This window comes from Erpetoichthys calabaricus, chromosome 2, assembly GCF_900747795.2.
Source record: "Erpetoichthys calabaricus chromosome 2, fErpCal1.3, whole genome shotgun sequence".
Taxonomy (NCBI): Eukaryota; Metazoa; Chordata; class Cladistia; order Polypteriformes; family Polypteridae; genus Erpetoichthys; species Erpetoichthys calabaricus.
Window position 1 is genome coordinate 88594890 of NC_041395.2, and position 27276 is coordinate 88622165.

General features: G+C 40.7%; 1 protein-coding gene across 1 annotated transcript in view; it reads right to left on the reverse strand.

The window, feature by feature from the left end:
• LOC114646079 (protein S100-A1-like) overlaps nucleotides 1-27276 on the reverse strand; it is a 349931-nt gene that overhangs the window by 172984 nt on the left and 149671 nt on the right. The gene's annotated exons all lie outside the window — the stretch shown is intronic.

Sequence of the window (27276 nt, forward strand, 5' to 3'; positions counted from 1 at the left end):
TTGATAACCAAAAGTCAAAATGTGAGTCAAAAAAGTACAATAAGTTCTGATCATATCAAAATACTTTTTCCCCCATTTACACTTAACATGAGCTTCTTCATGAAGGATTTGTTTGTGCTGTGAGACTGCATATTGGGAGCGTACAGAAAAATATTGTTGATATAATGATGTCTCACATACAATGCACCACAAGCCGGGCAGCCATGACTTTGTATCAAAACCTCAATATGGCGTCACAGATAGCAAATTTAGGGCCTCAGACAGGTCATTTTGGTCTAAGGCCAGCAGCATGGAGCCTGTCCCTCACTTTGCTGCCACTGATGCAGGTATTGTATGTGCCATTAAATTTGGCAGCTGTATTATTATGGAACAACTTAACGTGTCAGTCCTGCTCTTGTACGCTCACCTAAGAGTAACCGGATCTTGGATGGTCATCTGTTCTGCCAATCTACTGGCACTTTAGCTGCAGTCTGGACGCTGTGGGGCAGCTCAGTCCATAGCATCTGGCAATGCTGCCAGCCAAAGTCCATCGCCCTCACTTCTGGTGACAATCAAGGCATGATGAAATTTACATAAAACTGAGTAAGTGTGCCCTCTGTGTTGATGTGCCATAAGCTTTGAATTTGGCCTTTTAAAAAGTTACTTCAGTCATTATTCTACCCAGACCTGGTAAAGGTTCATCTATAAGCTTTGGCGTGTTTGGCAAGTTGCAATAGTGCTGGTCACCAGGTCTTAAACAAATTGAAAACTTTTTCTGAAAGTGCAAAAGGTATAACTAGAGTTTTCTCATTCCATTGTGTTTCATTTTTGAAACCAGTACATTATATATTTATATACTGTAATTGTGTCTATAAGTCAGTACATACTCTACATGCTGATGTGTGTGCATAACCAAGAATGAAAGAGAGACAGAACTGAAATGAGTCCCGCTGTGCACTCCTGTAAATAAAAGCCACCATTGTCCTAAACCCTCACATTTCAGCCCAACATTTTAATTATGAAGGGCTACTCTGTGATGCTTTAATTTTATCTACACAAAGAGTCATTGTTTAGCTGTAGCAAGCTGTATTTATGATTTAAACAACCTCCAGCTGTGAAGGCAGAGTTGTGTGCCTAGGAAATTGGCATCCATCGATATTCCAGTAAATCCTGTTGGCTGCGTTCACTGAATTGTAAATACATGTGTGTGGGGAGACGTCTGCTAACAGCGTGATGATACATTTAAAGAGAATTAGTTATATGAACGCAGTGGGTAGCGCTGCTGCCTGGCAGTTAGGAGACCTGGGTTTGCTTCCCGGGTCCTCCCTGCATGGAGTTTGCATGTTCTCCCCGTGTCTGCGTGGGTTTCCTCTGAGTACTCCAGTTTCCTCCCACAGTCCAAAGACATGCAGGTTAGGTGCACTGGCAATTCTAAATTGTCCCTAATGTGTGGTTGGTGTGTGGGTATGGGTGTGTGTGTGTGTGTGCCCTGCGGTGGGCTGGCGGCCTGCCCAGGGTTTGTTTCTTGCCTTGTGCCCTGTGTTGGCTGGGATTGGCTCCAGCAGACCCCCGTGACCCTGTAGTTAGGATATAGTGGGTTGGATAATGGATGGATGGATAGTTATATGAAATGTGCACATGGAAACATAGAAAGTTGTGTTTCCAAGTGTTTATCGTGTAATTTTTTTTATTATATTTGCAGTGGTTTGGCAACACATTGGCACCATGATCCAGCCTCCAGGAATTGAGTCCTGCTCTTTGTTGCCTGTGTGAAGTAAGCATGTTCATCCTGTGCCAACATCAGTATCCTGCTTTCTTCCCACACTCCATAGATGTGATTGGTAGGTGGATTGCTAATGAGCCCTGCAATAGACTGGCAATAGGCTCGATTCCTGCCTTGTGCCTTTTGCTGCCAATACAGTCTCTAAAGTGAATTAAGCTAACTTGACATGGCTCACAATGCACGCATAGATCCACAGCTACAATTCATCAACCGAAAATTGACCAAGTATACAAGATTTAAATACATATGGTCTGAAAATTGTGTCAAACCTACAGTAAAACCATTTCAACTTGACATACACAGGCATGAAAATGTGAAGTCCATTATAACTGAGATATGATCAGTTGACACTGAAAGAGAGAGAGAAACAAAAACTCCAGTCCATATCATTCCTGGAGAAGGAAATCTTTTGGGAGTTCCAAATTTGGTCACATCAGACAAGGATGACCTGGGCAATCTGCTTTTAGGCTCCTACATAATGGCAGAATTTGTTAAAAAGAGGACTGAGAAGTCAAGCAAAATGCCACCTTTTATTGGCTAACTAAAAAGATTACGAGGCAACTCAGGCCCCTTCTTCACGAAATCGAAAGCTTGCATATTCTAATCTTTTTAGTCAGCCAATCAAATCGGACATTTTGCTCAACTTCTCACTACATCCATAATGGCTAACACAGTACAACATCCTAGTAGTAAAAAGAGGAAGAAATCCTTTTGTCCTTTTTTGTTGAATCCATTCATCCATCCATGTATTTGCTTAACCTGCATTTTCCCTTTCATGGTTTTTGGAGGACGCATTTAATGCAAAGCAGGAACCAGTCTTGAATGCAATGACACCCACCTGCATGAGTAGATTTTTCCTTCATTTTTTTTAATGAGGCCACCTCAGATTAAACTGCACTCATTCATATTTTATGCAGCACAGACTTATTCTGACTCCTAGTCCTGCTGTTTTTTATAACATCTGGTGATTCACATTCCAGGCATTAAGGCGGTAAGCACATAACCAGCTGTGTGCTGCGTTCTTTAAAAAAGACCAAAGAGCAGCTAAAGCACTTGCTATGACTAAAACCATCTTAATCAACATGGGTTGTTAACAAGCTGTTGCTGTGGCAACCACAACTTGTCATTTGCATTTTGCAAATTATACAATACATTGGGTCGAAGTATCACAGATTGTGTAGGTGCTTACAGATTGCTGCGTTTGTTGTTCCCTCTGCTTCTTCAGCACTGAACTGTGATTTATAAATTCACACTGTTGTCCACATCACATGAATCTGACCACAAAAGTTGGGTACTCAAGGTAACAGCTCATCTGGACCTTTGGTGACCATTCTTCTGACATATATAGCAGCTATAATACTAAGGAACACAGCTAGAATAGCATTCTCTCACTTACCCATAATCCCCTGAAAACTACATTTAAATACTATCATCTACTTTGTTGCTCATCTTATTTGCATATTTTTTTTCTTAGATTAAACCATCCATCCAACCATCCATTTTCCAACCCGCTGAATCCGAACACAGGGTCACGGGGGTCTGCTGGAGCCAATCCCAGGGCACAAGGCAGGGAACCAATCCCGGGCAGGGTGCCAACCCACCGCAGGACACACACAAACACCAAGCACACACTAGGGCCAATTTAGAATCACAAATCCACCTAACCTGCATGTCTTTGGACTGTGGGAGGAAACCGGAGCGCCCGGAGGAAACCCACACAGACATGGGGAGAACATGCAAACTCCATGCAGGGTGGACCCGGGAAGCGAACCCGGGTCTCCTAACTGCGAGGCAGCAGCGCTACCACTGCGCCACCGTGCCGCCCTAGATTAAACCATCAATTTTGTTATCTGTATAATCCAACTGGATGTTGTGAGGCCTGGAACATCAGGGACAAACCCCCCTTACATCACAGTCCTTACAACCAGTGTTGTATGAAGTACTCAACGGCCATACTTAGTACTCAGGTAGTGATTTATAATGGTTAAGGCATTGAAGATGTGCATTCAAATCCCACTATGGACAGAGTGTGACCACGAGCAAGTCACTTCATCTACCTGTGCTCCAACTGGAAAAATAAACTTAACCAATTGTATCTCAAACATTTTAAGTTACCTTGGATAAACGCATCCACCAAATAATAATAAAAGTACTTGGAAACAATTGTCAAGCTAAATGTGTGGAGGATCAAACTATACAGGTAGGCTGACATGGGAGCCAGCAAAGATCTGACTGCTTATTTCATTGGAACTTTGCAGAAACACTTTGAGGAACTCCTAAATCTTACGGTGTTGCATGTAATTCCACAAGTGGGAATGGCTGAATTTTTAGGGAAGTGAAAACTGAGGTAGTCTAGAATCTGCAGAGTTGTGGTGGATGTCAGCAAAAGATAATGCACAACTTCAACAAATTAACAGATGTACACTGTCTTTGTGTAAAATTTGTTTTCTTTTTGCAGTATTCTGTTTGATATCCATGTTTTTATCAGATGTTTATCCAAGAAGAAAACTAAAATGACAAGAGCAAGGTATTGGCAGGAGAGAATAATGGAAGGGGCAGGGAAGAGGTGGACAAGGAAAGAGTGGAATGGAAGGACTTATTGGGAAAGGGTGAGCAGAAGAAAATAATTAAAATGGAAAGGATTGCACTGAAGGAGGAATGCAAGTGGAAGTAAAGTGTTTACAAACAAGGCCAGCACATTCCCAGCAAGGGGACCCCTAGATGATGCACATAATGGAACTCTACTGCACACTTGAAACCATGATTTTCATTTTGTGGAAAGCAATCAAGTTCCCTTCATGCTTAACACTCTCAATATAATCTAAAATGTGACCATCCATCCATATAAGATTAGTAAATGGTCACTTCTTTTCAGGCCACTTAGGACACATCCTTAATCATTGTACGAATATCCCATTTGGTCTTCACCTTAGGGACCTCTGAATGTGACAAACCCCAGACATCAGCCCAGTGGCATGTGTTTCACCATCTGTGGGTTTCAGATTCTCCATGGTCATTAAGGGCTACTTTCCCGTGCCTGCAGGATGGACTGAACCACGTTCCACATTGTAAATATCTACCTAACCCATGACTCACTGAACACTTGCTTAATTCTTGGCAAAACAGACAGGGAATCATCCAACTTGCTTTAGGGACCTTTTATTTTCGCATCTTTGTGGTTTTTGTTTCCATGAAAAATAATAAGCAGATGGAAGCACTGGGTCCTGCTACAACCTCCCAACATTGGATCAATGATTGGTTTAGTCTGTTTGCATGTGAAGTTTGCGTGTTCTCCAGAGTCACCTGTCTGCATAACCTGTTTGTCTCTGACATTCTATAGGACACCTTGGGAACTCAAGGAACTCCATGTAGACAGGGACCAAGCCAGGATTTACTGTAGATACAGGGCTCAGAATCTGTGAGGCCCCAAAGTAAATTTAAAGATAAAGTTTTAAAGAAGTTAATTACATTTTATTTTTCATATGGACAGTGTTTCAGTGAATTGCAATTAAATTATTTATGAGGTTTTCACAGTACATTATCATTGTAGAAGTGGTATTAAGTAATCAGGAATTTTGTAATGAACAGGACAAAATAGAAAATTTAAATAAGTTTAGCTTCATTAGAGACTAATGGAGGACACTTGTGCACAACAGTATCCTGATCTCTGGCTTTTGGATGTTCAGCAGCTCAATAGAAAAAAAAAGACTGGAAAGCAGCAGCAGATACCAAATGCTTCACCTCTGACTCAATGCATGTGCTCTATATAATAGAAGGTATAAAATGAAGTTGAGTATTTTAACACTTCCTGGTTTATCATGGAGCTGGAGAGTGGTGACAAGTTAATGTTAATTGGATATGCAAGTTCACTGTGCATTGTTCACATGCCAATACTATGACTACTACTGCATGTTCAGAGTAGAAAATGTATGTTATAGTTAACATGGCTTCATGGCTCTTGGCTGTGGAGAGAATCAAGTGTCACATAAAGCCTTAAGGAGATAATTTACAAACATTAGGTAGATAGATGGCCTCATTGCCCCGATTCACATTCTGCAGTGCACTGCAGTGTTAAGTGGCACACAATTGTGGTGCTCAATTGCAAAAGGCCTTTCACTTGCATTGCGCACTGCCCCACGTTTATAACAGAACAGTACCTGAAAGTTTCAGGCCACAGTGAATGACTCGTGAAGCCTCTGGTGCCTCTCTAGAATTGAGTTCCTGTCTTGCAGCCAGTGTCAAAAGAAGAGGTTACTGTCCTGAATTAACTGGATTCAGTAATGCATGGCGTTCCTGTTTCTGACAAAGTCACACTAAAGAAAACAAACTCACAATTTGATGTCATCTTTTGAGTATCTGCTTTGTGTCATACAAAACTGAAAATAAACTACGTGAGCTGTGAACAAACAGTCATTGTATCACCATGCCACCCAGGAGTTAGCCCATCATACAAAGGTAAAAGCAGATTAACTTCATGGGGTGTCACAAAGGTGCAGTTTTTATTACTACTGCCTCATGGGATCTGCATGTTCTCCCTGTGTTCAGGTTGGTATACAGTCCTTTCTCACACACCTCAAAGACATGCTCATGAGTTAGATTGTGGACTCCAGATTGGCCAAGAAGAGGTGAGCATAGGGGTATGAAAGTGTGTGACCATCCAGGATTCCAGTTCTGCTAAGATAAGCAGCCGGATTTAGTGTGTAAAACCTCTCTTGTGTTGTCTCTCACCAGACTGATAGAAATAAATTCATATGTAATTGTCAGACTTGCGAGTGCTGGGAATTTTTACAGGCTCTGTTGAAGAGAATCATGCCGTGAAAATTAAGGGGGTAACACAGTCATTATTAAGTACATATCCATTTTCATCTGTAAGGAAGAGGAGAAAGCACCAGAAGATATCTAACATCACTTCGGTTATAACAGCAGAAACCCCACCCCTTCTGGACTCAACGGTACTTAAACAAGTTGGCGTTCATTCATGGTCATCACAGGAGGACAGAGCTCCCCATAGAAGCATCAATTTCTAACCTGCAAAGTATTATTGATGGTGTCTATCAAAATTTGTTATTGTTTGTTTCTTTTCTTTTTTCCTTCAGACACCCGTGACATTAAACAGGAAATCCCTTGGGACCACAAGTCCTTGACTGACTTTTTATGATTCCAATTTGAGACAAATAACCTGGAGTTAAGTCCGACTGGATAGCCACATCTGTAGTTCATCTATATATATACAAGTCAATGTATGTGTGTGTGTGTGTGTGTGTGTGTGTGTATGTATGTATGTATGTTCCAGCATCACTTCCAAACGTCAGGAGTGATTTTCATGAAACTTGGTGCACATGTTTCTCATTGGTCAACTAAAAATACTGTAAGGTAAAATCAACCCTAATCCACCCCCTTCTGGGTTGGGTGTGGGATGATCTTGTGGTCTTGTATGCATGTTATCATCCAGTTGACACTCGAAATGACTACCAGAGGGTGAAATGGAGGTGACTGCCAGCATTCTTTATGTTTGAGCTCCACCACTACACCCCTGTTGCTTTTGACATTAAATAGAGTTGGCCAGTGCCGAGTGTCAACTGGATGATAACATACAAGACCGCAAGACAAGCACATTAGTGAATCTTCATCATTTGTTACTTTATTTTTAAAGTTGTGTTTTATTTTTAAATTATATTTTTCTCAAACAATTTAAAAAAAAACACTTTATTTTCCTCCCGGGCAACGCTGGGTATTTCAGCTAGTACTTTATACTGTCAAACCTTTGGTTTCATTACCACAGATGAGGGTTATGGGTTCAATGACTGAACTGAATAAACGCAATGCTTACTTGAATTGCTGTGCATAATGGACAGGGCAAAATCCACCTGTTCAAGTGAGTGCTGGGAAGCTCAGTTGTAATAATAAATTGATTTGTTCATGCTAGTCAAACTGAAACTCCTACAGTATCTATAACTGGGTTTAATGTCATTTGTGTGGTCACCTGTGAGATTGTTGTATGACTTCACAATCTGCTGTTAATGCAGTGTAATTATAGAGTTGTGGAAAGAGCACTATATAAAAGTAATAATAAGTAAAAGCTCAATTTTAAAATGGTGCACTTGATGCCAGTATGTAAGGGGCTGGCACCATCTAGTGGCAAAAAAGTGAACAGCTCTAAATAGTCATTGCAGATTTTAGTGATAATAAATCATAGCCAGTATAGTCTTAAAGTAATATCAGTAGAGTGTTGATTTAATGGAGGTATTAAAGTAATTTAAGGTTACTCCATGGGAAAAATAATGTGGTCCATTAATAACTGTCAAAGGCACCAATCACATTTCAGGTGACTCCATCAATCATAGGATGCATTAATAATGGAGATGAGTCAGAGTATTGGAAGGTTGTGGTGCAGGGACGACATCCTTCAGCTTAACATCAGCAAGAAAAATGAGCTGGTGGTGGACTTGCAGCATAACAAAGGACCCTCTGAGACCACTCACCATTCAGGGGGAATGGGGGACATGGAAGTGGTGCTAAGCTACAAGTACCTGGGAGTTCAAATGAACAACAACCTGGACTGGTCTATCAACACAGTGGTATTGTACAAGGAGAGCCAGAGACAAGGAGACTGGACTTGCTAAGAAGACTCCGGCCTTTTGATATATGCAGCAAGCTGCTGGAAATGTCCTACCAGTCAGTAGTAGCTAGTATGGTGTTTTACACTGCAGTCTCCTGAGCAAGCAACCTGAGCTCACAAGAAGCACAATCACTGAACAAACTTATCAGGAAAGCCTGGACGCACTGGAACCTCTTGTAGAAAAGAACATGGTGGTTAAATCCCCTTCGTCCCTTCCAGGAGTTGCTCCCTTGAAGCACTTTTAGGGACAGACTCATTCCACTGCAGCATGCCAAGTGGTCTTTCTGCCCATTGCTATCAGACAACTCAATGCTTCCTCACAATGTGTTCTTTAAGTTCATTTTGAAATATCTGGACAATATACATTTATTTATTTATTAAATCATTGATTGATTAGTTGATTGATTCATTGGTTGATGAGTCTGTTGTGAGTCTGCATCCTTGCTCTTTTATGTTTCTGCTGCTGGTATGCATCTGAGTTTCCCCTTCTGTTAATAAAGGTCTATCTAATCTAATAACACGCACAACCCCACATCCAGCTGAGGGTCATGGAGGGGGTGGGCAGAATCTATTCACATAATGTTGAATACAAGGCAGAAACCATGTCTGGACAGGACATCACACACACACCCACACACACACCCACACATACCCACACACACACAGCCAATTTAGTCAGCAGTTCATCGGAGGATGTGGGAGAAATAACAGCACACTCAGAGAAGAAGCCACCCAGACATGAGGAGAACATGTAGACTCTACAGAGACATTGACCGGGCCACAGAGGTGACTCAAATCAAATACTTTGGATTGGTGAAGCTGCAGTGCTAACAACAACACCCATGTATCCATGTCTACATTCTTCTGTATGTCCCTGCCTTTTTTAATACAATGCAGCCAGCTGCCCCCAGAGTTTATCTGTGTTTATCTAGAGTTTCTGTGTCTTAGAATAATTATTTTCCTATTTTGGCACATCTATTACTTATTTTTCTTTCAATTATTTCACTTTATTTTATTTACTTTGTGGTTTCATTTTTACATTCCTTCATTTTGTGACTTTGAAATTTTGGCCACAGACACATTGCCACTTATGTGGGCTTGAGTAAAGGCAATTCTGAGTCAGACCGGGATGTAGAAGAGTGCACTGATTCTTTTACTCGCTTTCCTGCAGACCATTCATGGGAGATGCCATCTAGCCCTGTTGACGTCACTTCCGGGTCCGAGCCAATGAAGGAAGACCTTGTCGGCTCCGGCTCCTTTGATGTCACATCTGGGCTCGAGCCTATGGCTGAAGGCCTTTATGAGCCTGACCCTGCTTACTTCACTTCCTGTCTTCCCCTTTTAAAGCCTCCACCTTTTCTTTATTCCCTCAGTTCTGTTTTGGACTCGGATTTGTGCTGTATAAGGATACCAGGATACCAAATATATGGGTGGATGCCCCAAACCTTGCTATAGCTCTGTGTGGAGTTTCTGACACAGGTCATGTCACTTGGAGATGATTTTGCACTTATGGGGTGCATTCATAAGGGGGGGTGCAAAAAAAATTGTCTGCAACTTAACATCAGCAAAACCAAGGAACTGATTTTTCATTTTCACTATACAAAAAGAGCATCTAAACTATTCATATAGTGGATGTAAAAGTGGTCCTGTTCCTAAGAGTACTTGGGGGTCCGTATTAATGACAAGTAGGGCTGATCTCAGAACACACGGGAACTATGTAAGAAAGGGCAGAGCAGGCTCTTTGTCCTTTGGAGACTGCATTCCTTTAATGTGGGAAATGACACCCTTCACATCTTCAACAAATCTGTGATAGTCAGTGTGATTTTCTGTGATGTGCTGGGCTGGTAACATCACTTCAAAAGAGTCCCACCAAATCAACAGGCTAATTAAAAGGGCATGCTCAGTTACGGATCCCCTGGAGGTTGTAGTGAAGGAAAGAATTAAAACAAAACTGAATTCCATTATGAACAATGCTGCCCATCCTCTCTCTGACACAACAACACTGAGGACTTTCAGCCAATGAATTATTCAGCAGAAGTGTGTCAAGAAATGTCACTGGAGCTCCTTTCTACCGACAGCAATACGCCTGCATAATGCCTCACTGTGACTGTGACAGCTAAGTCATGAGTTTTCTTTCTTTTTGATTTGTTTCTTTGTTCACATTAAAGTGTGTGTGTATATTTATTTATTTATTTATTTACCTATTTACTTACTTATCTACCTCTTTATGTATTTATTTATTTAAAGAGCTTCTGTAAAAAAGACAAATTTCCCCCTGGACAAATAAAGTTCTATCTACAGTGGTGTGAAAAACTATTTGCCCCCTTCCTGATTTCTTATTCTTTTGCATGTTTGTCACACAAAATGTTTCTGATCATCAAACACATTTAACCATTAGTCAAATATAACACAAGTAAACACAAAATGCAGTTTGTAAATGGTGTTTTTTATTATTTAGGGAGAAAAAAAAATCCAAACCTACATGGCCCTGTGTGAAAAAGTAATTGCCCCCTGAACCTAATAACTGGTTGGGCCACCCTTAGCAGCAATAACTGCAATCAAGCGTTTGCGATAACTTGCAATGAGTCTTTTACAGCGCTCTGGAGGAATTTTGGCCCACTCATCTTTGCAAAATTGTTGTAATTCAGCTTTATTTGAGGGTTTTCTAGCATGAACCGCCTTTTTAAGGTCATGCCATAGCATCTCAATTGGATTCAGGTCAGGACTTTGACTAGGCCACTCCAAAGTCTTCATTTTGTTTTTCTTCAGCCATTCAGAGGTGGATTTGCTGGTGTGTTTTGGGTCATTGTCCTGTTGCAGCACCCAAGATCGCTTCAGCTTGAGTTGACGAACAGATGGCCGGACATTCTCCTTCAGGATTTTTTGGTAGACAGTAGAATTCATGGTTCCATCTATCACAGTAAGCCTTCCAGGTCCTGAAGAAGCAAAACAACCCCAGACCATCACACTACCACCACCATATTTTACTGTTGGTATGATGTTCTTTTTCTGAAATGCTGTGTTCCTTTTACACCAGATGTAGCGGGACATTTGCCTTCCAAAAAGTTCAACTTTTGACTCATCAGTCCACAAGGTATTTTCCCAAAAGTCTTGGCAATCATTGAGATGTTTCTTAGCAAAACTGAGACGAGCCCTAATGTTCTTTTTGCTTAACAGTGGTTTGCGTCTTGGAAATCTGCCATGCAGGCCGTTTTTGCCCAGTCTCTTTCTTATGGTGGAGTCGTGAACACTGACCTTAATTGAGGCAAGTGAGGCCTGCAGTTCTTTAGACGTTGTCCTGGGGTCTTTTGTGACCTCTCGGATGAGTCGTCTCTGCGCTCTTGGGGTAATTTTGGTCGGCCGGCCACTCCTGGGAAGGTTCACCACTGTTCCATGTTTTTGCCATTTGTGGATAATGGCTCTCACTGTGGTTCGCTGGAGTCCCAAAGCTTTAGAAATGGCTTTATAACCTTTACCAGACTGATAGATCTCAATTACTTCTGTTCTCATTTGTTCCTGAATTTCTTTGGATCTTGGCATGATGTCTAGCTTTTGAGGTGCTTTTGGTCTACTTCTCTGTGTCAGGCAGCTCCTATTTAAGTGATTTCTTGATTGAAACAGGTGTGGCAGTAATCAGGCCTGGGGGTGGCTACGGAAATTGAACTCAGGTGTGATACACCACAGTTAGGTTGTTTTTTAACAAGGGGGCAATTACTTTTTCACACAGGGCCATGTAGGTTTGGATTTTTTTTCTCCCTAAATAATAAACACCATCATTTAAAAACTGCATTTTGTGTTTACTTGTGTTATATTTGACTAATGGTTAAATGTGTTTGATGATCAGAAACATTTTGTGTGACAAACATGCAAAAGAATAAGAAATCAGGAAGGGGGCAAATAGTTTTTCACACCACTGCATCTATCTATCTATCTATTGTAACAGTAGGGGGCGCTAGAGCTCCCTTGAACCCTCAGGTACCACGCCAGACACCAGGTAAAAGTACAACTATTATTCTTTTTATTATTATGTGCACTAAGCACCCTCCACTCCACACTACTCATATAAATATCAATTCTCTCACTACACAATTCTCTTTCCTCCTCTCCCAGACACTTAGCCACCCTTCCTCCCAGCTCAGCTCAGTGTCTGGGCTTTCGCACAGTCCTTTTATACTCCCTGACCCGAAAGTGGTTCCTATCCAACAATCCACAAGTCCTCATTACTTCCGGGTCAGAGTAAAAGTCCTTTCTTTAACCCGGAAGCACGTCGTTCCTTCTGGTCATGTGATCATGACGCACGTCCGGGTTATAGGGCGCATAGCAGTCTGAAAGCCTCCCTACAGCGGCTCCCGGTGGTCCCCATGGTATCCAGCAGGGCTGTGTATACAAACTACAAGGTCCATAAGGCCCTGCTGGAATTCGGGGAACCTCCATGCTGTTGGGAGGGCTCCACCTGGTGACCTGGAGGTGTGGGCCGGAATATTTAGCTGGCCATCCATCACACTATCTATCTATCTGAAGCTTTCCTCTTAGGGTATTTTGGAATTATAGGAATCAGCCCAGGCTTTAAAATTCCTAGATGAGGCCAAAGATAAAATCCTCGAGTAACTGTAGGACTAAATCACAACTAAATTCATAACCATGTGTTTCTTATAATCTGTTATCAAAACCAATACTATGATTCATATTTGGTGATTGATTTTCTTTTGGCAAGGCAAAGAACAGTTTCAAAGAGTAGGACAAAAAGTGTGAGTGTGGCCATATGCATTTGTTACCTTCCTAATAATTGTTAAAGTACCATATATGTATATTTAAATGACACATTTAACCGAGGTGACTTGTAAGATCAGGATACCTTACAGATGTTCACTTCCATCTTTACAACTGGAGCACAGGCAGGTTAAATGACTTGCTGCTCAGTGGTGGAGATTAAACTGGTAGTCTTGTGGTTTAAACCCCAAATCCCTAACCGCTGCCTGACACTCGTACCCTGTGATGAACTGACACCCCATCCAGGGTTGGTTCCAGCTCTGAATTGGATTAAGAGGGCTTGGAAATGTAAGTCTGAATTTTTTGATTTGTAAATGGTAGGCCTGTTTTAAAAACTCAGCCTCTTCCAAGTCTTCAGTCTGGAGCCACATTCACTTGAAGTGTCTTTAACGGGAGTGGGAGTGGAACAGCTAGGAATAGCAAGTGTTCTGTCATCTGAGGAGCTTTCCGTCATTTAGACTTGGTGTGCGAAAAGACAGAGGTAGAATCAGAATGATAACCTGCTGAGTAGATTATAGCTGCAGCCTCATTCAGACAGATGAAACGACACAGCTAAAAATAGGACATTTGTTTAAAAGAATGTGCAATGTACAGACTGATGTAAGGGAATCATCCATGAAAAAGGTTTCTACTTTTAATCTTCACTGCATGTGGTAAGTAGATACTATCCCCCACTTTAATAATGAAAATAATACATGTATATTTTATATTTAAATATCCATCCATCCATTGTCCAACCCGCTGAATCCGAACACAGGGTCACGGGGGTCTGCTGGAGCCAATCCCAGCCAACACAGGGCACAAGGCAGGAACCAATCCTGGGCAGGGTGCCAACCCACCGCAGTATATTTAAATATATATATTTGTATTTATATATAAACATATAACATTTTCTAAGCCCACTTAACCCTGAGCAGGGAGCCTATCTTGGCAAGCAGGTAGCACAAGGCAGGAACAATTCTTGAACAGAGCGCCAGTCCGTCACAGGGTGAACTCACAAACAGGTCACCAGGCCACCTAAGGTGCATGTAATTGGAATGTGGAAGGAAATCCACACAGACATGGGGAGAGTAGGGGAACTGAACCCTGGTCTCCTTACTGTGAGGTAGCAGCACTACCACTGCACTGCTCTATATTACCTTCTATCTTCTGTGATGGATGGCCAAAGCCCTTACCTGGCCGGGACGCCTTCTTAACTCTTTGAGGGCTGAATATTTTTTCTATAAAGCTCACTTTTCTGAAAGCACACAAAGCACTGGTTTCACATATAAGTCAAAATAAAACGTCTGTTGCTATGTGCTGTGGGTGCTGTTGGCGCATATTGGGCATCTCTGACGGCAGTTGCTGCATGGGGGCACCTCGTTGGTCAAAAGGAATGCACGGTGTGCCAGCTGCCTGGCTATCTTGGCACAGCAGGTGGGTGGTGGTGGCAGTTGCAGTGTGACGCAATATGGTTTGAACCTCTTGTCATCATAAGTGGTGGTCCTCCTAGGCAAATGCTGTGGTGGGTGCATCAGCTACACAAAAGCGTTCAGCACCACGATCAGCTGGGGACTGATTGAGATGATGCTGGTACCTCACTTTTGTTTTTGATATCCAACTCCAGATCACTTGCATCAAACTTGGAGTCTTATTCAACAAAATTTCGTAAAATGTCCATGGAGTATTTTGCTTTGCACATTTGCTTTGGTCTCTCGCCAGATGTCAGTGCCATTTTAGAGGTTGTTTGCTCTTTGCTACTCATGCACGTGTAGGGAATCGAGGTTAAATCAGCAAAGCTATGTAACTTTCCTTCTAGCAAAGAGAGTTGAACTAAAACAGAAGGGCAAATTTTCTTGCAGTTTATAGCTGATTACCGTCCTCTACTCCTGAATTTTGACAAAAGTCAACATCAGCCCTGAAAGAGTTAAAGGAAGGGCAGGACACAAGGTACTTCCTCCCACATAGCACCAGATGATAGTCCCCCTGGGTTGCAGCGGTTTTCCACAGGACTCCATGGGAGATGGTGTTTGGCACATCCCTGTTGTGTTCTGTTGGGGTCACCGGGGGAGCTGCAGAGCCCTCCTTTGTTGGGCTTCCACCACACCTGGGAGTGCTTGTGGACCTCACTAACAAGCCACCTGGAGCACACCCAGGTACAGCATAAAAGGAGCCACCTGCGTTCATTCAGAGAGCCAGAGTCGGGAGGGAGAGGACGATGCTTGCCAGAGGAGAAGTGGAAACAGAAAGACAAAGAGAAGTCACAGAAGACAAAGTGCTGTGTGTATTGCTGTGCTGCATTGTACACTTTTAAAAATAAATGTGCCAGAGTGGTTTTTCAAAGGGATGCCATAGAGGAACCATTTTTGGTACCCAAAAGACGCAACTACGTGAAGGTTCCAGTTTATTTAAATCCATAATAGGCTCCTTACAGTAGTTAACCATGAATAGAAGGTAACAGATTTGTGAAATACCAGTAAGTCATGATTTAAAAAGGACTTGCGATAACACTGGGTAAGTCCAGGTTTCCTTAAAGTATTAATATCCTGCTAGGTAGCCTACAATACATTATAAATATTTCAGATCAGTTTTTCAAAGAATAAAGAACCAAGTTTATATGCAGAGAAGCCTTTCCATAATAAAATGGTGCTTTGACAAGCAATGGCTCTATTCAGGAACCACACAACTACACAACCCAGTAAAGAACCATAAAATGCCATTAAAGAACCATTATTTTTAAGAATGCAGTTTTTATCTCTAACTAACACGGCTCTTATCACTTGTGACAATCTGATCTGCCCTCACTTTTAGCAGTGTAAATCCTTAGAGCGCACATAAGTAATATGGAATTATTTTGAGAAGCCATATTTGTATCACACATCATTCTTTTCCACCCAGTTACATTCAAATGCCCTGCAGTCTCTGGCAGAATACCACCGATTGATAATGTCTAAAGCGTGGTTTGTCCACCCTATAGAAATGCATCCGCAGGAGTAAGATTGGAAAACCACAGTGGCAAGAACAAAGCCAAAAGTAAGAAACAGAAAAACAACAACAACAGATCTGAAATCGGAGCAGTTTAAAAGAATATAAAAAGAATAACAAACCTGCTTTCTGCTTCACTTAGCACTGCACTCGTTTTTGCAGTGCTCTGATTGCTGCAGCCTTTATATTATCAGTTATCTCACTTTGATTTCAGAATGTTTTGGTTAACTCCCTTTGAAAGGTTAGTGTGTCATAAAAATATTTTTGAACATACAGCAATAGCCAACTTTTTGTTTCCTTCCAACAAATATTTCCTCTGTATCATCAGTCATCAGCACATTAATTCCTGAGGAGCAAACTTGCATTGGAAATATGTGTCACACCTTCCATTCTCTACAGATGGAGAAAGTTGGGACTTCTGTTTTGGACAGTCACAAGTACAAAATAAGCTTAATATTCACAAAGCATCACCGGAGTTGTCCATCTGAGATGGGCGATTGAAACCTTATGTCTGTCTTCTGCTCAGATGAAGGAAAAATGTCTTTTTGAGAAAAGTAGGTGAGGCCAAAGAAAACTGAGCAGTCCAACCTGTCCTTCATAGGCTTGTGGTTTTACACCTTGTGGTAAACCCTTTACGTTCATGAAGTCTTTTCTTGATTGTAGACTTTGGCAATGCGAGATCTACCTCCCGGAGAGTGTTCTTGGTTTGGCTAACTGTTGTGAAAGAGTTTGTCTACACAAAGGACAGAATTCTAAAATCGGCCATCACAGGTGTCTTCTGTGGATTTCCAGACCTTCTGGTGTTTCTGAGTTCACCAGTGCGTTCCTTCTTTTTAATAATGTATCAAATGGTTGATTTGACCACACGTGGTGTTTCTGCTGTCTCTGTGAAGGATCTGGTTTGTTTTCTCAGCCTAAGGATTGCCTGTTTATAATTGCATGGACAGCTCTTTAGCTCTCATACTGAGAGTTCACAGTGACAGCTTCCAAATCCAATTTCCACACTTGGATTCAATTCCAGACCTTTTATCTGCTTAATAGTTAATGATATAATAAGGGAACTGCTCCCACTTGGCTATGGAACAGCTTGTCAGTCAAACGTCCATGTACTTTTGAGCCCCTTGAAACTGGGGCTATGCAGAAAAATAGCTGTCATTCCTAAAACAATCATACGATATTTTTGGTAAACCCCTTAAATTAAAGCTGAAAGTCTATGCTTCGGTCACATAATGATTGTTTTATTTCAAATCCATTGTGGTGGCAAACAGAGCCAAAATTATGAAAACTGTGTCACTGTCCAAATACAAGGGGTGTTCAATTATAAGCAGGAATTTTCATACTCCGTTCTTATAAAGAGTGCAAGGTAGACCTGACTCATTGGACAAACACACACATATATGAACTTGTCGTTAGTAATGCTAGTTGCTCTTTCCTCTCTTCCTGTCAGTTGTAATCAACATGTCAGAGCAGGAGGTACACAGTAGTGTTGCGCAGCAAATTATTGTTACATTTTTGACAAATGAAGAAGTCAATCCATCTCAGATTTATTTGAGACTTAAAAAACAGTTTGGGGATGAGTGTCTCTCTTTCTCTCTCTCTCTCTTTCTATCTCAGTCTAGAGTGTATGATTGGTGCAAGTCATTCAGAGGGTGACTATCATCTCTTCAGTCCACTTACGGAATTTTTAAGAGGGAAGAAATTCAAATCGAATTATGAGGTTCTTGACACTGTGCAAGAATGGGTCACCATGCAGTCAAAAGACTTCTTCTCTTGTGGGATTAAGAAGCTTCCTGAGCAATGGAACAAGTGTATTGCAGTGGCAGGAGACCACATAGAAATATAGTGTACAAGTTGTTTGATTGTATTCAATAAATAAAACTGACCCCCACTCTTGCAAGTGTAACCAAATCATGACTGAACTGGACATAAATGGTTTCCTGATTTGAAAAATCTGGTGTATCTGCGTCCAATGCAGTCTCCCATGACCATGACAGCTTAGTCCAATGTGTGGCCATGGAAGACTGGAGCCTATCCTGGAAGCATTGAGTATAAGGCAGAAATCAACTTTGGACTAGATGCCAGTTCAGACAAACAGAGTCAGTTTTCAGTGACCAATTAATGTAACCTCCACATTTTGGGTGTAGAAAGAAAACCAGAATACTTCAAAATAAAGCCAAGCAGACCATATAGAAATGCGTGAAGTCCACTCTGACCAGATCTGAGGCATGGAATTTAACTGCATCCTGAGTAACCTCCAGAGGTGATGAAAGTGTACACATCCAGAACAACAGTAAACAAACCCTGCAATAATCAGTCAGTTCCATTTGATGAGGAAGGTGTGTCTTGCTTTCTCTCCTGTTCATGACTGCCATAGGCCTTGGAGGATATCCTTGTCCATTAGGGTTGCATCTCCCTTATGTGTGGATGATGTCCTCTTTGCTTCATAAGAATATAATCTTGTGCATCCCCTGAACTGATCTACAGACACATGTGATATGGTCAGAAATGGAATATAAATCAGAAGTTGCACTCCAGTCCTCTCTAATAAAAAGAGTGGTTGCATTCTGCAGGTGGTAATGATGTGAGAGCAACTGCCCCAAATGTTTGGATTACTTGGGGTCTTACTTATGAGTAATGGTAGTAGGAATCCTCAGAGTGTACAGGGGATGTTGATGATGAAGCGAGAGCCAAGCCCTTGGGGGAAATTCCTGATATACTGTACACTTGTAACCAACGTTCATATGCTACTTTGGGTTCAAAGGACACAGCATTGAGAGTAATACCATTAACTTAATTATCCTAATTATACTACTTGTTTAAGATTTTGTTTTATGTAAAGTGTACCCACAAATTAAACCATGAGCAAAGAAAACTTGTAATCTTAAATTTCTTAGGCAATATTTCAGTTACAGTGTTTTAATAGTGCCCAGGTTTGAACTCTGAGACACTAGTGAATACTAAAGAGAAATATATTCAGAATTTCAGTGCAGGAATCACTTTGTCTTATAAAAGGTTGTATGAATTTGGAATAAACTTTTGAGGCAGTTTGTTTTTGAATGTCTGGTAGAAGATGACTTAACTATTGGCTAAATAATCAGACTTCTTAGACTAAATGGATCAGTTCTTTCTGTTAAATTATAATTGTTAGTAAACTTTTCCTAGCAAAAGTAGTTCAGGAACACATTTTGTAGAAATCGTGGTCTTATATATTCAGAGAACCCAAAATGGCCACCTTCACTCAAATTCCTTGTCTTGCACATGCATGTGCCTTTTCTCCTATTGTGTGAGAATCTCATTTATGATTTGCACATACCATATATACTCATGTATAAGTCTGGTCTTGAAACCCGAAAAATCAATTATAAAATCAGACCCTGACTTATACGCCTTTTCAAAAATGCAACACATTTTTTTGTTGTTAACATTTTCTTGCCTCCTCTAATCTCAGATCAGTTTCTCAGATGCATCAAATTTTGTTGCGGTAGCGCAGTTACCAATTTCTTTCACTACTTCAATGACATTTAATTTAAAACCTGCTTCATATTTTCTTCTGATCGAATGCTCCATCATAGATAAGGGATGCTCTTACGATAAAGGTGTATGAGGGTGTGAGACAAAAAACACAAAACAGTGCAGATGTTGCTTCGGAATAGTTCGGGTATTACTGTGTGGTCACGTAGGCACAATACATAGAAAATAAAGGCAGTGCGCCCCGTGGTTACTCTCTCAGGTGGGTGTTACCATATCATAATATCTTGGACCAATAGCGTGAGTTTTCTGCATCCGACTTATACGACCAACATGCTAAAATACCAGAACTTATACGGTAAAATGAAGTCGCGACATATCCGCGGGAGAACTTATCCATCAGTATATACGGTAGTTGCACTTTTTTCCTCCTTTTGGTTTTCCCATTTATATTTTAGTTCTGTGAAAGAGGAAAAGCCAGGAGAGAAGAAGAAAAACAGATTTTAAATGGCAGATAAAAGCAGTTTAGTGGAGTCACAACATAGGCAAAACTCAAACTTCCCTGTTAAAAATCTGTTAAGATTGGCAAAAAGGATCTGGAGGTGAATTGTAACCATGATGAAGTTAAAACCAGGAGGACCAAAAATCAACAAAATCAAAACACTAAGTAAACTTATAGTTGTAAGGATTATTATTATATTTTTCTTTTATTGTTAATCAATCAGAAACACCAATGCAGCTAAACTGACTTCAGATGCTAAAAGATCCGTCCTGCTGGTTCACTGATGATGTCACTGAACACAACTTCTCTGTTCTACAACACGGGTTTGTGTCGTGACAGACCAATAATATGGTGGTACCCAAAAACAAAACAAAATTCCAGAAGCTCCAGATGAATAAAGCACACATCTAAAGATTATCCCTGATATGCAAAACACACAAAGTAACAAAAGGAGAGACCCATAAAAAAAGTAATAATTTTTAAAAATAATTTTAAAAAATGAATATAAAATTATATTTTTTAATATAAAATTACATTTTTTAACATAAGTTTTTGAAAATGTTAAAAGTGTTGATCGGCAAAATTTGCCAAACTGTTCTTCACTGAAAATATGCTGTATTCACCAGTGACCTTGTTCATGGAATATATTCCTGGAAATCCGCCATTTGGCCAGCTTAGACAAACTTTTTTTTCATGGCACCCCATAATGGCTTGTGAGGCCAGTGTGACATCAGAGAGTTGTAGGAACTAATGCTTGATACAGCATCCCCAAGAGTATATAATACTGATCCTAGTAGTGGGCTAAAAATTAACAGGAAACATTTAAACCCAAAACATGCAAGCAGAAGGAAACCGGGAATGCATCTGTGCCTGCATGTCTTAAAGGTTATTCTTTTTGTATGGACTGACTTGTATGTTACCTGTGTGTAATACATAAGCTTCACCCTTTAATAATATCACCCAGAGTGCTGTGCATTTGATGCAAACCAGAAGGAGTTGAAAATCCATGTGCTTTAGTGTTGTCCTATATGGTATCAGCAGAAGTGAATGAGCAAAAGTGTCAGGGAAATAAAAAACAAACTGTACTTTTCTGCTATTAAATCTGTGGGTCAGTAAGCCTTAGTGAATTTATGCTTCCTGTCTACCATTATCATTACCATTGATATTTAATTCTTCTAAATTTATCTCAGGGAGATATGGTGGTGCAGGGGTTAGCCCTGTTGCTACACAGCTCAAGTCACACTTTTGGACACAGTAATCGGTCCAGCATATTTGGCACATGTTTCCCTAGCACCTCAGAGACACTTGAAATCTTATAATCCACTCAAATCTATCTCAGTTCCTCCTTCCCCATTGAGTTCAATGTATTTTGCTGAGTCCCGCAAAGTTCCTAAACATTTTTGTGTTTTCCCTGAACCTGAGGCAGAGCAAATTCAACGGAGTTTACTCATCAATCTCACTCATATTAATTTTTCCTTTACTTGTGTTGCTGTGTCTTAGTTCAGGATCATTAATAGCTCCGCTTCTTGTTTCAGGCAGTTACAACTGCAGTCACCTGAGGGAGATAGAAGAGCTGACTTTTGTCACAGCTCCTCACGGTGACATTTCACCCAACATAGCCCCAATGTCTTTTGAGCTGGTCTCATTGCTATTATTTCCTAGTCTTGTATTGTTAGCATTTCTAGGTTTCTGACTTCATTAATGTCTCATGATTTGGCAACACCTTGACTTTGTTTTTTCATCTAAAATTTAGGTAGATATTTTGGCTTTGTAGGTGGCACAGTAGTAGTGCTGCTGCCTCACAATAAGGGGACCAGGGTTTATATCCTGGGTCGATCCTGTCTGGACTTTGCATGTTCTCCCCGTGTCTGCATGTGTTTCCTCTGTGTGTTTCAGTTTCCTCCTACTGTCCAAAGATATGCAGGTTAGGTGAACTGGCGACGCTAAACTGGCCTGTGTGTGTGTATTTGGTTGCACTGCAATGGACTGGTGTCCTGTCTAGGATTTGTTCCTGCCCTGCCCCCTCTGCTAGCTGGGATTGGCTCCATCACCCTTCATGACCCTGATCTGAATTAAGTGGGTTAGAAGATAACATCACATTTCGGCTTTGATCCTTCTTGGTCCTTAGAGATTTTCTTTGGCAGTTATTTTCTGTGTTGGATTTGCCTCCTTTTTCTATTTATTTTCTTTTAGATTTTTTTGTTAACACTTTTTAGCTAAATCTTCTCTGTTTTTTTGCTCCAGCTCTTAGCCTTGTTAATTAATAGTTTGTTTAACATTATTGGATTATTTCAGTTTTCTTGGCTAAGAGAACACAATTAATTTGCTTTGAGTTCCTGAGGGTTTTATAAGGTTTTAGCCTTTGCACACATTCATAATATAATGCCACAGCAATGACATCATGAGGACAATGCCAAGCAATTAAATGAAATTAATCAATTTAAGTTGTAATATTATTTGTGCTATGTGGAGCTTTGTCATGTTCTAACAACAAAAGATTTAGATGAGACCCAACGACAGTGTGGTGTGGTGAGAAGGCTTTGGACTTCAAGCCCTGATGTTGTGGGTTCAAATCCTGCTACTGTCACTGTGTGACCATGAGCAAGTCATTTCACCTGCCTGTGCTCTAAATGGAAAAATCAAGGAATTGTATCTCAAATGTTGTAAGTTGCTTTGGTTACACGTGTCAGCCAAATAAGTCACGTCCTTTTCTATCTCACTTAATCCAAACCAGGGTCACAAGGGGTGCTGGAGCCTATTTCAGCTAACATAATAATTCTTTGCATTTATATAGCGCTTTTCTCACTACTCAAAGTGCTCAGCAATTGCAGGTTAAGGGCCTTGCTCAAGGGTCCAACAGAGCAGAGTCCCCTTTGGCATTTACGGGATTCGAACCAGCAACCTTCCGATTGCCAGTGCAGATCCCTAGCCTCAGAGCCACCACTCCGCCTCAACAGAGGGATCAAGACAAGAACAAACCCTGGATAAGGTGCCAGTCAATCACAGGGTGAACCCACACACTAAGGCCAATTTGGAGTTGCCAATGCACCTAACCTGTATGCCTTTGGAGAGCTACAGGAAACACCTGGAGGGGAACATGCAAACTCCATGCAGGCAGGACCTGAGATATTAGAACCCTGGTCTCCTTACTGCGAGGCAGCAGTGCAACCACTGTGCCACTATGTCACCCAGCCAAATAAGTAATAACAAATAATAATATATGATTGCAGGTACATAGAAGAACTGAGGATCCTTCATAGGGTTGCTGGTTTCACTCTTAGTGACAAACTGAGAAATTCAACAATTTGGCAGAACCACTGAATAAAACATTCAGTTTTATTATCATAAGGAGCCAATTCATGCACTTTGGTCATCAAGTAAGAATGCTCCCTGGGAGGAAATCCACAAGCCGACCCACAATATCCTGGAAGAATTATATCTGTCAGATGGCCAGGAAGCATCCTGGAACTCCCCAGAACAAACTGGAGACTCTTGCTTGGGAATGGAAATTCTGATCTGACCTGCTGAGTCTGCCACCACAGCAAGTCTCACAAGGAAAAACACATGGAGAAAGATCCTCCTTTGCTTGTTGATGTGATGTTTCTTAGTTGAAGTTCATTAAAAATTATGTTAATCCATGCTCCATGAGGATAGTTTTTGGGGAGGCAGGAACTAACTTGGGGAGGCAGGAACTAACACAAAGCTTACAAAGCGCTCTTGCCTAAATGATTATGGCTTACACGTGCTCTGTGACTACACACACAAGGATAAACATTAACACATAAGCTTCCCAGTAAGACCAACCATTGATTGATTTTCAGATTCATTTATCAGAAAACCATGCCTTTTCTGGCATCAAAATGTGTTCGACAGGAACCAGTCCTGGACGGGGCACTGGGCACACTTCATGCATCCATCACCTCTCACATGCTGCTGATTTAGAGTTGCCATTTCACCAGACATCCATATCTTTGGTGATGTCAAGGGAAATCTGGAGAGAAACCGCACTCAGACACAAGCTGCAGCTCTGTAGGACAAAGCATCATGGGTGTGATCAGATACATAATTATGCTAATTAAGGCCAAGCCTTATAAATGGGCACAGGTGTGGATGAGAGGATTAGGAGAGAACAGCAGGTTGAAAGAAGCCTGAAGGACATGGGAGTGAAATACACGGAATGCCCTGCGGCTGTGTGGAGAATTGGCCAACATTTATTGTCACTTCATACCGGATTTTGTAAAAGGCTAACTTTAATTTGGAATAGGCATGTTTTTGCAATTTCTGAATGAGCTGTAGTTAATAACAAATGAACTTAAATGACTTTGTTTCCATCTAAAGTCAAACATCTTGGTTTCCACTCACTCACTGTTTCCTTTAGCAGGCTCAGATGTAGCTCAATTGAGCCATTAGACTGAAGTAACATTATGGAAGAGTGGTCAGAGCTGTGACCTCACAATTCCAGTGTGATTCTCGTCTCTATTTGGATTTTTTTTCTCTCTGCATGCATATGTATTTATAGAGATTGCACCCACATCTCAAGCACATACTTCAGCTTAACCTAGGATCCTAACTTGGCCTGATGTGAATGAGCAAAGAAAAAGACACCCTCGGACAGGCATCCCATCCAGAATTTCAACTTTTTTTGTTTCTTGTTTTAAGGGCACGCTGAGGCTACGGCTAACTCTATTATTGAATAAGTGGACACATGAAGAGTTGTTTTACTTTTATAAAAAATCTTTGAATTTAAGAATTTTTCTTAACGTCTTTAACTGATTCCTTGAAAAACGTGATAATACCTCACAGTACAGCAATTAGTTGAGTACTATACTATAACATAGTTCTTTTTTATTTTGTAATATTAACAGAGCAACACTATTAGGTCACATGCCCTCTGTCTTGAAGATTTCTATGAATGACATTTTAGCAGCTACTCATAATCAGATATGAACAAATTCTTGCCAGAAATGATAAAAGTCAGGTGAAGTGTGCAGATGGTGGGGCTGAGTGAGAGTTCAGCTGACATCACCAGTAAGCGTTCTGTTTGCACTGCTTACAGGCGGTCCCTTTGTGCCTAAGAGTAAAGCGCTCACTTATTGCTGTGACCATAGAGGAACTGCCTCTGAGGGCTTTTGAAATCCAAACATCGAAGGTTCACAGCTGACCACTTGCAGTTAGCACAGTGCAAAATGTGAAACCTGGCATGGATTGTGGTGTGATTCCACGACAAAACATTTGGTGTAGTTGGTAGGATATACACTGTGGATGTGTGGAGTGTAGAAGGTGTGGGATGGAGAGAGAGAGCTCAGCTGATGTCACCAGCAGTTATCTGCACATCCGAGCATAACAGCTCTGTTATTGCTCATGGCACAGAAGGAGCTGCTTCTGAGGTCCTTTGCAATCCAGACATTGTGGGTTTGTGGCTGGCCACCGGCAGTTACCACAGTGCAAAAAATGTGACATGGGATGAATCGTGGTGTGATTCCAGAACAGATTATCGAGAGTGGTGGTAGGTTGATTAACATGCCTCTTTTTGATTCAATGGAGAGTGTGAACAGGGACTTGTTTCTGGCTGACTGGGGTGTGGAGACAAGAGGAAATTGGGTTATTAAAGAACTGTAGTCTTCAGATTCCCTCGGAAAAACTATACTGGGATACTAGAAGGACCAAGAAACAGCAGGCAGCAGTTAGTGTAGTTAGTTCAGACAAGGATGTGAGACAAACAATATAGTACTTTTTAAATATGCATTAATAGTCTTTGACCTCTACTATGACATTCTACGGAATGTATAATCACATTTCTGTCTTACCTATGACACTGGTCATATATCTCCTTCTATTCAACTTTTCACTGGTTCTGAACTTTCTAGCTCAAGAGTTTAAGTTTGCTCATTTGATGAACAGCCTTTTCGTCAATTACATCCCTTTCTTCTACTTTTTGTGTATGAAGTCAATACTATTGTTCACACACTTCCAAAGACAGACCAAAAGACAGCTCGTTGTAATCTCAGCCAGCCCATAACAGAAAATGTATTAAATTATTTATTTAATATTTGACTATTTGAAGTGTATGTGAGCCTCTATTTTGTTGAACCAAGTAGGATAACAGTAAACCTCTAATGCCCCTTGTTGGAATGCCAGATGTGGTGTAGGCACAAAGCATTAAAAGCCAGAGATGTTTTGAATAAAATCACGCTCTTTTTTATTACTTGTTTGAAGGTGAATGATTAGGCAACAGCAATATTGTAACAAAATGATTATTTATCACTGAATCTTTTATAGGCTACAGGACACTGAACACATAGTACCACAGTCCTATCAGAAGTAGAGCCTGACTGACAAACAGACAAAGATGCACTCATGATATATGAAGTAGAACTTTCATATGTAAGATCTAATTTAAGAAATATGTATGAAATTTTATTATATTATTTTATGATATGATATGATATATGAGAGGTTAGCTTAAAACATCTTCCTATATAATACGCTACTGTGGCTGTCCATTTGTCTGTCCAGGATTTTAAATCACCTGTAGCTAGCAAACCTTTTGACCTATTGACCTGAAATTTGGTACACATATACTACGTGATGTCTACTATCCACTTGCAGGAGGATGATTGACCTCCAAGGTCAAAGGTCAACCCAGGAAGGTCAAGGTCAAAAATCAAATAACCTGTATTCTGAAATTTGTTACACATATACTATGCTGAAACTCTTCACTACAGCTTTATATTAAAAGTGAAGAGTTTTGGAATTATTACTTTTGTTATTTTTATTTTATTTTATTGTACAGTAGAATCAACTTTCAGCAGCAGGGTGGCCCTGCCTTCGCTATCACTTCCCCTACTTCTTCATATCTTAAATCATTGTATACATATATGGTCAATGAAGGTCAAAGGTCAACAGAGTATGGTCAAGTTAAGTGTATTCACTGCATGTTATCGTGCAGTGCGCTGTTACTGTCTTGTCCTTTATAATGACAGTAATATGAGATATTATCACATGCAATAAACAGCAATATAAGGCATGTGATTGAAGTTCCAACAATAAGTTCTTCACATACACCAGGGATCTGCAAAGTCAGTACTTGAGGGCTGCACTGGCTGCAAACTTTTGTTCCAGTTTCTCAATGAGAAGTCAGTTATTGCTGATGAAGCACTTATTGGTCAAGGAACATTTTGGCGCTTCGTT